The sequence below is a fragment of the Kogia breviceps genome, chromosome 20 (assembly GCF_026419965.1).
Source record: "Kogia breviceps isolate mKogBre1 chromosome 20, mKogBre1 haplotype 1, whole genome shotgun sequence".
NCBI lineage: Eukaryota > Metazoa > Chordata > Mammalia > Artiodactyla > Physeteridae > Kogia > Kogia breviceps.
This window is the reverse complement of record NC_081329.1, coordinates 9,831,749-9,848,710: the sequence shown is the minus strand read 5'-3', so window position 1 is coordinate 9,848,710 and position 16,962 is coordinate 9,831,749. Positions and strand designations below refer to the sequence as shown.

Genomic DNA, 16,962 nt, shown 5'->3' with positions numbered 1-16,962 from the left:
ATTGTTTATGTATTTGTTTAACGTTCAAGAGAAACGCTTGCGCCGGTATCTCCAGGCAAAGCCTTAGGAATGTGCCGTGTTTATAAATGTCCTGGGGTTTTCTCCACAAATGGAAACAAACAAATATAACCTCAAAACTAATATAAAGGAGAGGAAGATACAGCTTTCGTATTGAAAGAGGTTCCTTTACAAGGCGCAATAATTTCTCTAACGTGTAAAATCCACCGATTATCGAAACTCAGGCAGACGTAACCGGCTCACCGTGCTTCCTGCTTCCAGGACCCGAGGTTGCAGGTGAGGCCCCGGCAGCTCCCCTGGAGGCTCCGCCGGCTGCCGGCGCGTCTGGGGACACACGTCCCGTCTCAGTCCCCCAGCCCACGCGGCGCCTTCCGGCCCCGCCACCTGGGCCAGGTCCTCGCCCGAAACTTCAAGCTCTTGGACGAGCCAGTGTTGGTGCCCCTGGTGGTAGAGGAGGCTTTGTGAGGACCACGTGGAAGGAGTGAGCCTCTCTCCCCGGCATCCCAGCTCCCCTGACCCCCTCATGCCCGGCACATCCACCTCCCGCCGGAGCTGTTGGTCTGACACCCGAGGGCTTCCTTCAGGGCAGAGGAGAGAGAGGAAAGAACAGGAAAGTCATGGAAGAAGGACAGATGGCCAGTGGCCCCGGGACACTGCAATGCCCGCTCCACCTGGTGCAGCCACTGTCCAGCCCAGAGCATCTTCTCCCCTCCTCGGTCCCGGGCTCTCCTTCCCTCCCTTCCTCGGCGCCCGTGGCGTCTGTTCTCATCACCCCCTGACCGTCCTCCCTGCCGCAGACGGATCCCTGTGACCGCCCACAAGATTAATGCTCTTAAACGTCCATCGTGCCCTCGCTTCCATCCATGCATGTGTAGTGATGAGTTAGGAACCGGTGTCGCTCGCCGGAGCCGAAAGCTCAGCTGTCCACTGCCCCCCGGTTGAGGGAACGACCTGAACCGTGAACCTGGCCCCCTGGCCTCTCCCCACGTTCTTCCTTTCTGTACGTCTTCTCGGCCAGGCCTGCTGTGCACTCGCTGGGCCCTGGACGTGCATTTCCCTGCAGGCCTGGACTTGGAGCTCGGCCATCTGAAACGCCACTGTCCGTCTACCTGGTCCCAGTCCCCCGGCCCTCAGAACGAACCCCGTGGGGAGGATCAGGAGGATCCTGTGGACAGAGGACAGTGGGGGACCGTATTTTTCCAAGAACAGGCCCTCGGTATGGCAGCAGAGGGCCGGCTCTGTGCCCCACTCCAGGCCCCCGGGCTTGGAGAGCTCTGGCCCCGTGCCCACACGTGGACGTCGCCAGGACGCCGATGGCGACTCCTTACGGACGGCTTCCTGACCCTCAGCCGGTCCACTCTGGCAGGAGCTGCCCGAAGACCACCTGTTCCAGGTGATGGGGACAGACTTACGGTCCCCACCTGTGTCCGTTGGCTTCATGCACCTGCTTGGATTGTCAGTTGTGGGGCGGATGAGGGCATCTTATAGTTTAGTCTTTGGCAAATGATGGAGGTTTTCATTAGCACATGCGGACGAAAGTGCGAGATAAAATCGAGGCAGTTCCCGGGTAGGAAGCCTTTCTAAGGGTGACATTGAGTGCAGGAGTATTCATAAAAACAAATAGTTGACTTAACATAAGAATCAAATTTCTACAGGTCAGAAAGACATTGTCAACAAAATTCAAAGGCAGGAACACAGCAGGAAAAATATTTGTGATATACCGACACAAAAATTTTGATATAGGAAAAATATCTCAAATCAATATGGAAGATACAAGTTAGTATCCCTAGAGGGAAAAATAATCAACAAAGGAAAGAACAGTTATTTCACAAAGTACAAATTTAATAAGCCATGAAAAATTTGCAGTATTACTAGCAAAGAAATAAATGGAAATTGGAAAAAACCTTTAAAAATACAAATCCTGGGCTTCCCTGGTGGCGCAGTGGTTGAGAATCCGCCTGCCAATGCAGGGGACACGGGTTCGTGCCCCGGTCCGGGAGGATCCCACGTGCCACGGAGCGGCTGGGCCCATGAGCCGTGGCCGCTGAGCCTGCGCGTCCGGAGCCTGTGCTCCGCAATGGGAGAGGCCACAGCGGTGAGAGGCCCGTGTACCGCAAAAAAAAAAAACAAAAAAACAAAAAAACAAATCCTTCTTCTATTTATCATGTTGTTAATTTTTTTTTTAATGACAGCGGCCACCACTGTTTATGAGAGGACACATTGGTGCAGGCTTCTGGGGAAAAATTATACATCAGAAGCCTTTAAAATGTTCATTTGCTTTGACCCCAAGATTCTGGTTCTAGGCATTCACTGTAAAGGATGTCCTCTTGGCATGAAAAGTTGAAAAGCACCTAGATGTTCAGCAGTGGGAGATTTAAGTGAGAGAAAGTATTTGTGTAACGAAGCATGACGCAGCCTCTGGGATGACGTAGCAGGCGAATGTGTGGAGGGTGTGGATGGAGCGACACTGGAAGCTTCTCCAAGGTGATCACTTCTGCGCGAGAAGGTGCGTGGTGTAGAACCCGCTGTAGTGACCAGGGCCGAGCGGGGATGTCTCGAAGAAGTGAGGCTGTAGGAGCGTCCCTTTCTCTGTCTAAGGAAGGATGCATGTCTTAAAATGAAGGTACATAGTATTTTAAACCAATGCTCGATGGACTGGTAGCCACGAGCCCGGACGAGTCCCCGTAGGGCTCTGCGTCTGCGGCTCCCTGGCCCCTTCCCCCCTCCCGCCGAGGCAGCAGCCCCCCCAACGGGTCCGTCCCCCGTGCTGTCACCCCCAAGTGTCACACCGCGATCACGGGTTCTCACTGAGATTGGCCACAGGTCCCCCACCCACCCTCCCAGCACTCGGGGGAAGGAACTTCACCAGGGGCCCGTATCTGGGTGTCGGTGTTGTTTTCCTCTTTGCTCCCCCCCAAACCCACCCGTGAACTGCCTGATGGCTGGGGCAAGGTCATCGGTCTTAGCCTGGTCCCCAGGTACCACGCTCCCAGAGCAGGGCAGCCCCCTAGGTTACGGTCCCCCTTGGGCTTGCTGACCACAGGCGGACATCCCTCGTGGCCTCCCCCCGGTGGCCCCTCCGGACACTTCTCCATGGCAGGAAGCGTCCCGGGGAGGCAGCCACTCGCCTGTGGGGTGACGCAGGCGTGTTTATCCGCTGGCCTCACACGGACGGTTGGATGTTCACGGCAGTGAAACACAATCTCTCTTTTCTTGGTTTTGAAACTGCATGAAGTTCAGAATTCCAGCAGAAAAATGAGAAGTCTGAAGGGAGAGAGCAGGTGTCGGGAGAACGGCCGCTCAGGGGTCCCTGGGGACGGGTCTCCCTGGACTCTCGTTCCGGCCCCGTCTGTGCTGCGGCTCAGCTCCCATCCTGACCTCGGGGCCTCAGCACCTGCACCCGGGAAACGGGGGCTCCCAGGGCAGGCGGGAGCAGAGCACAGGGCCGGGGAGGCCTCCTGAGCACCGGGTTTCCCTCGTCTTTTCCGGACACCAGCTAAGTGGGCTCAGGAGCGGCTCAGAGCAGAGGCTGGTCTGTGGGGACCCCTCAGAGTCCGGGCGGGACGGGGGGCCACACCGTGGCCACGCAGAGGCCCTCGCGTGGATGTCAGGGACCCCCCGGAACCTGGCGTCAGGCCCCAGGGGTGTCGCTATTTGTGTACCTTTGACTGTCGTCAGAGCCGCAGCCGGGCCTGTTGCTGGGCTGACTGTGCAGATTTTACAGCATACGCGCGCTTCTCATCCAGCTTGACCTTGTTGGTCCGAGGACAGTGCACCCTGTTCCCTCTTATTATGGATGGAAGGATAGACGGGCTTCATGTTTTCCTCCCTGTGGTTTTACGTCGGTCTTTTGAGCTTTGCTACTTGAAAATAAAGTGCCCACCCCAAATTTGTTCATGAAAAAGCCTTTGCCTGTTGCTCTTGTGACCCGTGAGTGATCTAAGCATGCCTCTGTCTTGTGTGTGACCAGCAAGTCCCACGGGCTCCTAACACGGAGGGACTTCCACCCCCCAGCCACGCTCCTGAGTATCCTCAGGGTTTTAGCAAAGACCCAACCTGAGCCTGTGACGGTCCCTTGCCACTTTTCATGTCTTTAGTCAAGGACATTGGAGAAAAGTGCTGAAATCCTTCACGTGGCTTTCAAGTGCGATGTGATTTCAGATTTACCTTTTCTGTTGTCGTCTTTTGGCAAACACGCAGACTGAAACGAGCAACCAAGGGTTGTTTCCTTCGCCCTGACTGTGGTTTAAAAATTTTGCACATGGGTCCACGTGGGCGATTAAAGGCATCTCTGTGCTGCTTTGTGTCGCCTGGGCTGGAGTGCAGGAGGACGTCCCGGGACCGCACGTGTGCACCACCCCGTCCAGAGATCGGGGTCCGCGTCCCCTCTGGCTGCAGAGTTAGTCTTGGTCGTGACCCTCTGCTTCCTTTCAAGTTTCCATCCAGTCCCACCAGACGCAGAAACCTTGTCTCACGCCCCTTCTGGGTCACCTGTGCTCCAGACACACGCACTGTGTCTAAAAGGGAGGCGTGCAGGTCCCCCAAAATGTCACCTGATTAAAAACCTCATCCTGAGATCAGGAACGAAATGCTTCTCTGATCCTTTCTCTTGAAGCACCGTGCAGTAGCCTGAGCTTGGGGCCAGAACCCAGGTTAACACTATTAATGGAACAGAGAAGTTAAAATGACCATCACTGGCGGTGCCCTCGGGGACTCAATGAGCAAGATTTATGACAGGAGCTCTGCACTGTCGGACCCGGCTCCCGCCCGCTCCCTGGAGGGCTGTCCAGACCAGCCGGCTCCTGCAGGGCCCCTGTGGCCCAGTTCTTTCCGTTGACGTTTCATGGATCAAATTCTCCTCCAACAAAGGACTTTGCAGTATTGAGGCTAGACCTTAATTCGTAGTTTTTACTCCAGACTGTATTTGAAGGACACGGATTTATCTTTCTTAATGATTTATAAAGATGAAAACAAATGGAAATCCATGCGTTGCCTTTAGAAATTATTTTTCTCTATCGATTTTTTTCATTTTTTTCTTTGGTTATCACCGGGCTTGGTCCTAACACAGGGCCCTGTGGACAGCTGGCTGGAGCTGGGGCTTCCTTCCGGTCAGCATGGTTTTAGGTCAGTGGTAGGAAATGAATTCTGACCCTTGGCTTGATTTCCTGACTCAGTTCACAGTCTGAGTAGAGCCAGAAGTCTGTCCGGAGGCCCACCTGTTTCGGTTATTAGATTTCTCAGTTTAGTGAGTGTGCGCCAAGCATCTTCTCTGCGAGGCATCCTCTCCCCTTCCAGTGGGAGCCGAGATACACAAAGGAGGACCGCACGTCAGCTGACGACTCCGTTTGTCCAGAAATGTCGAATGCAAGCTGAGTGGTCTCCCAGAATTTCCCTCCTTTAACAAAGTTCTTCAATGTCAAGGGCACCGTTATTTCAAGGAGCAGTTTCTTCCTCGGTGAGTCTGGAGGTGGAGCCTGGAGGTGGTGGCCGTTCCTTTTCCTTTCCAGAGATTTCTCTCTCTTCTTGTCTACGGCACACTCAACGCTGTCCTTAGAAGCATCCGAAGTTGTCTGAGGAGAAGTCCCAGGACCGGCCCGGCAGCTGCGTGTGGAAAAGAGCCGCCGGTGGCACGGTCTGCAGGGTCCATGGCCTGCCTTGGGGCAAGGTGAATAAAATGGGTCCAGGCCTGGATGTCAGGGGAGTGACCTGCGTTTGGACCCAGACCGCCGCCCCCCCCCACCGCCCAGTCTCTATGTACAACCTCGAGCAAGTCACCCCAGCCCTCTGAGTTCAGTGTCCTCACATCACAAATGCAGGCGATGGTTCAGACTTCCCAGAATTCTGTGCGGAGGAGGTGGGGTGCCGGCTGCAGTGTCTGCGCAGAGGGGCTGCTGTGTCACGGCTCATTTATTTCCTCATTTCCCCAATTTCTTGTCTGATTCCCTTGAGCCGTGGAATCCACACTAATAATAGTCAATCACGAGGCCCTAACACCCCGTTGCCAAGGGAAGGGGGTCTCTCCTTAACCCAAGAGCTTAACGTCACCCCTGAGCGCAGAAAGAATTCAAATCTATTTTCTTCGCGTGTGTTTTTTAATTTGTGAAGCTATAAAACCTTAGTTTTGAGAACAGCGCTGACTTAATGATATTCATCTCAGGTTAAGAAACGTGACCTCATGATTTTCTGAACTTCTCTTCGGTAATTTAGTGTGAAATTTCAAGGTAGACAGCTCGTTTTCCTTGCCTTTTCCCCTTCCTTCCCATTTTTCAAGTCTCTCTTTATCCTGCTACCTTTCTGTGCTGAGGTGACCCAGAGCACTCAGGGGCCTGGCAGGGGCCGCGGGGAAAGTGGGACCACCTCGGAGGGAGCAGCCCCAGCTCGGCCGTGACCGTGGCTCGGGCCCAGCGCTGCTAGATCTTCTGAGCTTTCAAGAGAAGCCAAAAATCTGGTTTCTGTCTGAAATTTCTTATTTTAGATGTTGGCAAGTAATTCATTAAAAAAAAAAAAAAATACTGTGACTCATGATTGGGCCAGACGAAATCCATCTGTAGGTAGAGTTGGCTGCCAGCCTAGAAGTTTCCACCCTCCCTTTACAGGAGAGGAAATAAGACTGCAGTGGAAGAGCAGGTGCGCAGGGGCCAGCGAGAAAGACCCCCGCCCTCCTCAGGACGTCGGTCTCTTGCCCCTCGAAGCTACATCTCTGCATCCAAACTAGAGGCCGGGGCGAGGCAGGACGAATGAGCCCTTGCTCACCTACCCGCATCTTCTTCCCACAACCACCCAGCATTGCCTCTTGTCACAGAAACAACACAAGCCGTAGCAGGGGATCTGAGTGGGTTTCAGTCCCTGGGATGCAGAGGTGGCAGCCTCTGCAGAGGACGTCTACACACGCTGTTAAAAACCTTACGGGCGGCAGGAGGGGATGGGCTCAGGTGCCAGGACCGTGGGAGCCCCGGCCTGGGTGAGCTTCCCTGAGCCGAGCGCCCTCGTCGGCACGCCGACCCTAACGCTGCCTCCTCGAGTTTCCTGTCCATCACGCGAATGTGTGTCAACGGGAACGTCGCACTGGACACTTGGACGGCGAGGGAGAATTTATGGTCCGGGGGTGAGAACTGAGCTCGGCTCTGCGGGGCTGAAGGGAGGGGGTGTTTGGGAGCCGGGGTGGGAGAGCCCAGGCCACCCGCCTTTGCAGACGGGCCTTTCCCAGAGGAGGCTTCCTCTCACCTTCACGACGGCAGGTGTAGTTTTGCAACTGGGAGCAGGTGCTGCCGAAATCAGGCTCCTGGCCTCCGGCGGGGCCTGGAGGATGGGCCCCATCGCCCTGGATGATGACATTTCAGAGGGCGGCTCCTGGGTCCTTGAGAAAACACAGCCCTGGGCTGTGAACCTGGCGAGAGGCTTCTAAAGAGATTGACCCACGTCTCCAAGGGGCGGAGAGAGGATTTGTAACAACAAGCTTCTAAAGTAAATGCGCTAAGAAACGGGGGTCAGGAAGAGGCACGTCTGAATCCGTCCTGCTCAGGGGACTGTCTCGGTCAGCACCTCTGGCCAAAGCCTGCGGGCTGGCAGATCAGACCCTCCACTGTCTCCGGGTTCGGAGCCCCGTGGGCAGAGCCAAGTTCCCACCCCTTCATTCAGGACCAGAGTGGGCTTGGCCCTGGAGGGGACACGCAGGTGAGCGGGGTCCCAGGGCTCAGGAGACAACAGCGTACAGGGACGTGGACTCCCCGCATCTCTGCAAGGCTAGCATTGCCTCCTGTGGACCAGGAAGGGGGCCTCCAAGGTCGTGTCCCCGGGAAAATTCACAGATCAGCAGTAACACATTTGATGGTAAAGGAGAAAGTGCACATCGTGGAACGGACGCTCTGTGGGCCCAGGAGCGGAAGATTGCTCGCTCGGATAAAAGGTTCTTGCTGAACTAAAAGCTGCCACCTGAATGTCCTCTTGCTGTTAACGGCATTGATCCGTCTCAAAAGCCACGTGTTCAGCACACGGAGAGGAGCACATAGATCTGGTCCCCGTGGACAGAGGCCCTGCAGCCACGTTACTGAATGTCCTCAGGACCAGAGGGCGGAGGGGGGAGGGGCCGCAGCAGGGCCGATGGGGACGGGGCGCCCTCAGCATCAACGTCCGTGACGCCGTGAGCATCTCGCAGGGGCGCAGATATAAATGTCCTGCCCCTTTCCTTTCACTGCCCAGAATAAATGTTTGCCCAGGAGCAAAAATACGTGTTGGCAGGAGCCACGCGTGCGGTGAGGGATGAGCGCCTTGTGTGTCCTGCATCAGAGAAATCAAACAGCCACACTTGTCCTCGTGAAACCGACCCCGCGCCCCGCTGTCAGAGCTGATGCTGATGGATGCGCCAGCCGGGGGCGCTGGTCTGACTCACAGACCCTGTGCTGGGAACCCAGGAAGTCCTCAAGGTGTTTAAAGCTTCCCGTTTTCTTCTCTCTTTCTCCCTTTTCCCCTCTTTGTAACAGGATTTCTAACAGGTCGTTTCCTGAATTGTCAATATCCTCGTGTATTTCTTCATAAAATTAATATCACCTAACTTGCACCAGATTCAGTGCCAAGGGCTAGAGAGAGAGAGAGAGAGAGACCCGTGTCCAGCCTTCATAGTCTAGCGGGGGTTCCAGGCCGAGTGGCTGCTCAAAGACCCCTGCAAGTCCGCCCACAGGGATCGGGAGGTGGAGAGAAGGGACATCCACTGAGGCTTGAGGAGGGGCAATCAGGGAAGGCTTTCTGGAGGAGGTGGCGCCAGGTGAGGCTCAGGGGTGAAGGGAGTGGGCCAGTGCCAAGGGTGGAGGCGAGTGAGGGCCAGAGCTCCTGCAGGCGTCGGACGAGGCAGGAGCAGAGAGTCTGAGCAGGACACCTCACAGCGTGGGCCCGGCACAGCCCGAACAGGCACGCCTGGGACCCCGGCATCTTTTCATGTTTAGTTGAATTTACCTGGGGCTCCCCTTGTGTCCACTCCTCCAGTACGAAGGCCACGTGGCCGTTTGTGGCTCCTGTGGTCTCCTCCTTCAGTATGGCCTCCCCAGATGCTCTGTGCACCCATCTCCCAGCACCGGCATTTGCCACGTCCCAGGGTGTCACCCCCAGCACGGCTGCACGCACGTGGTACTCAGCGCTGCGGGTCACGGGCCTGCGTGGAGCGGGCGGCCCAGAGACAGAGGAAGGCTGCTGGGCGGTGTTAGAAACCCCCCGCCCCCCGGCAGTGAAGGAACACAGAGCTTGGTTCAAAGCTTTGGTTCAAGCTGGTGTGAGTTTTCTGGGGCGGCCAAAGCAAAGTGCCACAGTCTGGGTAGATTGACAAACAGAAACTTATCTCTCTTGGCTCTGGAGGCTGGAATCTGGGATGGAGGCATCACAGGGCCGGTCCCCGAGGCCTCTCTCCTGGGTGTGCGGACAGCTACCTCCTCCCCATGTCCCCATGCGGTCACCCCTCGGTGCGTGCCTGGGTCCTCATCTCTTCTTATAAGGACACCCGTCATACAGGATTCGAGTCCACCCCTAGGACCTCATTATACCGTAATCACCTCTTGAAAGGCTGTGTGCCAGCCCCAGTCGCGTTCTGAGGTCCTGGGGGTTAGGCTTTGACGTAGACTCTGGGGGACACGGTCCAGCCCGTGACTGTTGGCGGTGCTGCCGGTTACGCACAGTGATACTGCCCTGTCCTTTTTTGCCCTGTCTCTATGCTTTCTCTACTTCATTTGGCGTCAAATTTAAATTCTGGAAGTGCCTGCATTTTACAGGGATGGATTGTTCTGGTTCTTTCTTCTTAAGCGGGTGCACGGAGCCCCATGTCTCTCACTTAAGTCCTCCGTCCCTCGAGCCCAGTTCATATCCGTCTGCCATTGCAAAGGCCTCCCCAGTCTATCCGAGGCCACACCACGTCCCACGAGCTCTGAACTCTTCACACTTGGCCTCTGCAGGAGTCACGTGGCGGCGGTACGGGAAGATACCTTGGCTTTCCAGACATCTTCAAGTATTCCCAGCGGACTCGCAGAGGAGGTTCAAGACACGAGCCTGGCGGGGACTCGGTCGCTGAGGCCATAGGCCAGGATGCGGCTGGACACGGGCTCTGGAGAGTGTGTGTCCATTTAGCCCTGTTCACCGAGCGTCTGGTTCACACGGGCCACAGGCCCTGGGATTCTGCACCCAGAGGAAGGTGAGGGCTCTGACGCCCGGTGGCGTCTGTAAAGGACCCATCTGTTCTTCCCAAAGTGCAGAAGCACGAGAGAAGCAAGTTGGAGGTGAAGTCGTAAAGCAACACAAAAAAAGGGAAAAGTACCCACACATTGTAAACCAAAAATGGCAGCAGGAGGGGAGAGACGGGTGTCTGGACACGGAGAACGTGGGGATCCTGAGCTCCCAGAAAGGAGGGAACCGTAAAGCTTTCTCCGGCCGCGTGCGCTCGGATTTGCCAGCTCACTCTCCAAAGGTGGTGGGTGCTCCCCTCGCTGGCCATGTGCTGGCTGGTCAGCACAGTCCTCGGGCAGCCACCTGCACCAACCCTGGACTCTCCTGCTGGGTGAGAGTTCTTCCTGGAAGGAGAGCTCACCTTTCCCTCCATTCCCACCCCGTTTCTTAGCCCCCCCGCGGAGCGGGAGACAGGAAGGTCAGTCTCCCTTCCAGGATCTCGGCCAGATGGACCGAGCCCTGCAGACGGGCCCGGCCCCCCGTGCAGCTGGGCCCACATTCACGCGGGGAGGCGGGTCCCCAGTCTCATCTCCACCCGCTCCACGCATCTGCGCCCGGAGGACCCCTCCTCTCTGTGGGTCCTACTCTTTTCACTTTCTGGCTCTCCTTTACCTCCTGTTCACATTAAACTGTCTTCACTCAAATAATAAGCCACATACTTATTCCTGTTTTCTTTGCTTAACGTGAAAAAGGTAAAGAATAAAGTTTTTAAAAAAACAGGAAAAGCTGTCTTCTATCGCGTCCTCCAGTAGCTGAAGGTGGAACGGAGCCAGGTGGCGGCACCCTCCCTGGGACCACACCCCGGGACGCCTCCCATCTGCTGGTTTCCCTTTCCGTCCTCAGCTTCACACTGTTGATAGCAAGCATTTTATTTTAGCTGCTTCTGTTAATATTATTATTGCAATAATTGTCATCTGAGGCAAAATTTGTCCATAGACTGTCTTATTTTATTTCTCTAATTGCTTCGTCTGCATTGCTTCTCTCCCTAATACACATGCTTCCCGAGAGAGAGAAAAGTTCTGTTTTTCTTTTGCTCCCTGCCCTGTGCCCAGCAGCACGGCCAGCACCTAACAGGCGATCTGTAGCCAGACATCGAACTGCACTGAAACGATATTCTCTTTTGCAATAAACCTCTAATGCAGCCACTATCTGTGCTGCATTTCCATCTTCTCGTTAAACTTCCTGTCGTGGACCCTAAAGGCAGGTTCGGTTCCAGTGCCCAGTTTACACCCAGAGATGCATCTTGTCGGCTTGACAGAGGTCCGCTGCGTTTCCTGGACTTGAGACGAGAACAATGGACAATGCAGGCAGGATGGTCCAGGCTGGCCTTCGGCCCCGAATGCCACCACCCGGCGGCTGTAGGATTCATATTCAGGGATAGTCTGCAGCTTCCGTGATTGGAAATCTCTTTAGCTGAACCCTATATTATTCTCTCACTTCCCGTGGCTTGATTGGAAAAGGAGGAATTTAAAAGTCTTTTGTGTTTTCTCAAATGTGATGGTAATGAAACTGGATGTTGAAATTTGAGGCGAATAAATCATTGCTAACAGGACGTCTCAGGTCCCTACGTGGAAAGACTAGAATCGTGGCTGGAGAGTTTAGCTTTCTTGTCCTTTGCCAGGTTAGGAAGGAGACATGAATATTCGTACACTTTTCCTATATTCTAAGTGTTTTGTTTTGGATCATGCAGCTGTTAAACCAACCCTGGGAGAAGGGCCTTTCTAGGCTCTGAACGGGGAAACTGGGCCCCAGAGCATCACGCCCTAGCGAGGGAGTGTTCTCTTGAATATACCACCTTGCTCTGAAAGAGGAAGCACGGGAGAATAGGAAAGAACTTCTTACAGACATGTGGCATTTTAAACAAGTAAACTTGGTGGAGCAGATGGGTTCTGAGACCCCGCTGGGGAAGGGACAGCCCAGTAACCCGGCCAGCGAGTACGTGAGACTGAGGACCTGACCTCACCTGCAGCCCTGCCTTTGCCTTCTTCCGGCCCCGTCTCAGCAAGTGTATGCAGTAAGCCAGCCTTTCTGCAATTAAAAATTAGAGGGCTTCCCTGGTGGCGCGGTGGTTGCGAGTCCACCTGCCGATGCAGGGGACGCGGGTTCGTGCCCCGGTCCAGGAGGATCCCACGTGCCGCGGAGCGGCTGGGCCCGTGAGCCATGGCCGCTGAGCCTGTGCGTCCGGAGCCTGTGCTCCTCAACGGGAGAGGCCACAGCAGTGAGAGGCCCGTGTACCGCAAAAAAAAAATTAGAATAACTGTCTGATGGGGCTCTTTTGCTGTTAGTTGCCTAAATACTTCAGATGAGTGGCATTTTTAAAATAATTTTTGTTCAAAAGAGGTCATGAATAAACTATAAGCTGCTACATAGGAAAAGCCACTGGATTAAATGACATTTATCCCTCCCTTCCTCCATCCTTTCTTGTCTTCTCTTCTTTCTTCCCAGAGATCAAGACTCATGAAGAGTCTGTGTGTATCAACATCTCTCTCTTGTTCTCTCTTTCTCCCCACCCGCCTCCCCATATATGTCACTTCTACGTATCTGTGTCTAGATCTCCACCTGTGTATCTACCTGTGTATGTATATATATATGTATCTATGTATCCCTCTAAATTATAGGGATACTATGTGTCTAGTGCCAGAATACTGGATTTACAAATGTAATTTTGACTCTGTGCAATTTTTTAATTCCTTCAGAATATAAAACCAGGGTAAAACAATAAATTAGAAGAAAGAGCAGTCTTTTGTAGGGAGATGTCCCTTTAAAAAAGGGTGGTGTTCCCTAAGGGGAAAAAACAGTTATTTCAGAAAGAGAGAGCAGCGTATGGGAAAGCTCTGGGGAGAGAAACATCACAGTGTGTTTGGGAAACCTCAGACGGCAAAGAAAACCGCGGGAATCAAAAGGTGATGGCAGGGCTTCCCTGGTGGCGCAGTGGTTGAGAGTCCGCCTGCCGATGCAGGGGACGCGGGTTCGTGCCCCGGTCTGGGAAGATCCCACATGCCGCAGAGCGGCTGGGCCCGTGAGCCATGGCCGCTGAGCCTGCGCGTCCGGAGCCTGCGCTCCGCAATGGGAGAGGCCACAACAGTGAGAGGCCCGCGTACCACAAAAAAAAAAAAAAAAAAAAAAAGGTGATGGCAGTTCACTCAGGAAGCCAACCTCAACAACGCTGCTCAGTTCCAGAGAACTGGGGACTAGAACTGGGGTCAAAGGCATGTGAGGAGTTAGGTCACTAGGGAGCGGGGGAGGGAGACGCAAGAGGGAAGAGACATGGGAACACGTGTATACGTATAACTGATTCACTTTGTTGTAAAGCAGAAACTAACACACCATTGTAAAACAGTTATACTCCAATAAAGATGTTAAAAAAAAAGAGCAATACAATTTTTAAATTATTATAAATTGTATTATCCTTTTTTAGGTGCAGTTTTTGTTTGCTTGTTTTTGGATTTTGTTGCCTTTTTTAAAAAAAATTATTTATTTAATTTATTTATTTTTGGCTGCATTGGGTCCTCGCTGCTGCCCGCGGGCTTTCCCTAGCTGCAGAGAGTGGGGGCTACTCTTTGTTGTGCAGGCTTCTCACTGCAGTGGCCTCTCCCTCTGCGGAGCACAGGCTCCAGGCACATGGGCTCAGCAGTTGTGGCTCACAGGCTCCAGAGCACAGGCTCAGCAGTTGTGGCGCACGGGCTCAGCTGCTCCACAGCACATGGGATCCTCCCGGACCAGGGCTTGAACCCGTGTCCCCTGCATTTGCAGGCGGATTCCTAACCACTGCGCCACCAGGGAAGTCCTTGTTGCCTTTTAAAACCACCTTTCATAGAGAAATACTTGACAGTGTACCGCATAATCGTCTGACTTACACACCTTGTGAAATGACAAGTTAATGCTAACAGTAAGTTTAATTAGCATCCATCATCTCATAGAGAGGCAATAAAAAGAGAAAGCAAAAAAAGAGAAATGTTTCAAAAAAGGTGCTGAGCGAAGAGACAGGAGGGACTGAGTGAGAAGCGGCACTGAGAATCCAGCCAGTTCCCCGCTGACGCCTATGCTGCTGGCCCGGGGATCGCACCCCACAGCTCTGAGCCACAAGCAGCCATCAAGTAGCTGAGTGTTGAGTAACAGAGTGACGGTAACAGTTTTGCACTCAGAAAAAAAAAAAATCTGTTTTCAGTGTTGAAGATAAATTTTCCAGGGAGGAGCTCTGCGCACAGGCACGGGTGGGAAGCCCGTGATCGCCCCGTTTATTGGGCGCTGACTCTGCAGGGGAGCAGCCCCCGCGCCGTGCTGCCCCCTCTCGGCGCGGAAAGCAGGCGGACCTCCACGGTTCCCATCGAGCACCGGGCTTCTCAGCTCGGCGCGCCGACGCGTGGGCTGCAGAAGCCTTTGCAGCGGGGGTCGTGCCGCCCATCATAGGTCCTCTAGGACCTGCCCGGCCTCTGCCCCCCACATGGCAGGAGCCCTTCGTACGAAAAGTACAGAGGAGTCAGGCGGCTTCATGGAGAGCTCACGTTCAGACCCGGAGCTCTCAACTCGAAGCCGATGATCCAAGCCCTTAAAGTAAATGGATGGGCGGGGTGGGTGGGGAGGCGGGGAGACTGGGGAGGAGAGGTGTAGATTATTGTGTATTTCTCGTGGTTTATGACTAGTTTCTCATTTACTGTATTGCAATGGAGGCGGTATATTTTCCCAAGTGAGCACGGAGCCAGAAACAACCACATCAGAATGTAACCCAGGGTGAGGATTTCTTAGTGGGTGTTTCGCTTTTCAGCATGGAGCCCTAGGGGGTTCACTTAAACATTCACCCGCGATGTTCTGAGTCCGCTATTCACTGTTTCAGTGAAAGGAGCGTGGGTCACACGTTAACTTAAATAGTAACGTTTGCAGGATCACGGCGTAGCTCAGACTTTAACTGTACGTTGGGACCACATTTGGGTTTGTCCTCATCACGCCTAGAAGCCTGGGACTCTGAACCCCTGGGACTGATTCCCATTGCGACACGTGGGACCCTGGGAGGTGGTCTGCACGCAGGGCGCGGGACACAGCTTTAAGGATAAAGTCTGGCTTGGCCGTTCGAATATTTACATGTACCCCTGTTTGACTGATCCATTAAGCGGTCAGTTCATCCACAGGCAAGGGTGGGGTAGGGAAGGCCTGAGGGGAGGCCCGCACACTGGCTGGCGTGCCCGCGGGTGTGTGCTGTGGGCTCGGAGCGCGGGCAGAGCCGACTCCGGGCCCACAGCCTGTTGGGGAAGGGCACCCGCTGTCTCGGGGCCGGGGGGCGGAGAGGGCGGGAATTGTCAGTGGAGACCCAAGTCCAGGACCCGGCGTGACCTGTGTGTGGAGACGCGTCTGCCCACTGAGAGATTGTGCCCTCGACGGAGCTGCGTCAGCGTTTGCTGACATTATTTGTCGTAAACTGAATGTGTGTGTCCTCTCAAATGCATGCAGTGAAGCCGGACCGCCAGGGTGACGGTGTTAGGAGGCGGCACTGGGGGTGGTTGCATTTAGACGAGCCCCTGAGGGGGGCCCGTGATGGGCTGGGTGCCTGTGAAGAGTCTCAGGAGAGCACTTGCTCCCCTCTGCTCTCCCCCTGCGAGGACAGGGCGTCCGCTGTCTGCAGCCCCACCAGAACCCAGAGCCGGGTCTCACTGCCACCTCGATCTTGACTCCAGCCTCTAGAGCTGTGAGAAATGAGCCTCTGCTGTCTATAAGCCTCCCCTGCCCCATCTGTGGTCTTTTGTTGCAGCCCCCAAAGGACTGAGACATTGTTCCAAAGCCAGTGGGTGGGCTGCAGGCTTCACGCAGCTTGCTCACCTGCAGGGCGGGGCTCCGCGAGCCCCTCTGGGTGCGCTGGGCGTCCGCTACCTACGGAAGAGCTAATCGGATGCAGCCTCGCGACCCTCCGACTCACTGGCTTGGCTCCCACATATCTTCTCTGCACAGGTTACGGCGCCTTCAAGGGGCCCACTCAGGATGCTGAGTCTCCCATCTTGGCCGCTGGGATGGTCATACTTATATAACAGATGCACAAAGACTGTTTTAAACAACAGGTAAATCACTGCAGAATGGGTGAGCATAAAGGGCGTTCATCCTGTGTTGGGAAAAAATCATTCCAATTGAACGGTCAGTTATTTCTCCTCATCACAACCCAGCAGGTCACGGATGGGACCTGAGATCTGAGACGAGGTCTGGGAACGATCACGGGAGACCCTGAGTCCAGGCTGAGCCAAGCCCCAGCGCCCCCCCTTCACCGAAAACCCCAGGACATTCCCGTTAAGCCCCCAGACGCACACATTAGTAACTGAGGCAGCGGTACAGCTTCGCTTATCAGAATGTCTACTTGTGTTCCGGGCCAATGCCTATTTTTCATCCGTTTTAGGACGATTGGGCAAAAGGTTACAAGAGTCATTTTGAAAACAGTGGGAATTTTGAAGCTTTCGTTTGCGCCAATTTGCTTTAGGAAGGACATCTGGGAAGGATTTGTTCCTGCTGTGCTTAACTGTATCTCTGAAAATTAAACTTCTTTCCATCCTATAACTTACTGCAGAGAGTATTTGCACTGATTGGGGCCTTAGAGGTTTGAACTCTAAGTTCACCTCTGAGTGTTTACGATCCTATAATTATTCATCTTGTTTAACTTCATTAGCTTTACTTTGTGTTATCAAGATATTATGTCATGAAAGTAATGATTAGATTGTTGAAATCACTGCACAATACTGAGTTATTGGGCTTCCCTGGTGGCGC

At 54.1% G+C, this 16,962-nt stretch overlaps 1 protein-coding gene across 12 annotated transcripts in view; it reads left to right on the top strand.

The window, feature by feature from the left end:
- The window catches only part of DLGAP2 (DLG associated protein 2), a 719,273-nt gene that overhangs the window by 453,691 nt on the left and 248,620 nt on the right, over positions 1–16,962 (top strand). The window contains exon 1 of one of the 12 annotated variants that reach the window (XM_067022658.1): positions 8,418–8,441. The exons of the other annotated variants lie outside the window; for them this stretch is intronic. The gene's annotated coding sequence lies outside the window, so the exon portion shown is untranslated. Of the gene's footprint in view, positions 1–8,417; positions 8,442–16,962 lie in introns of those variants that run through there. 12 annotated transcript variants of the gene reach the window in all.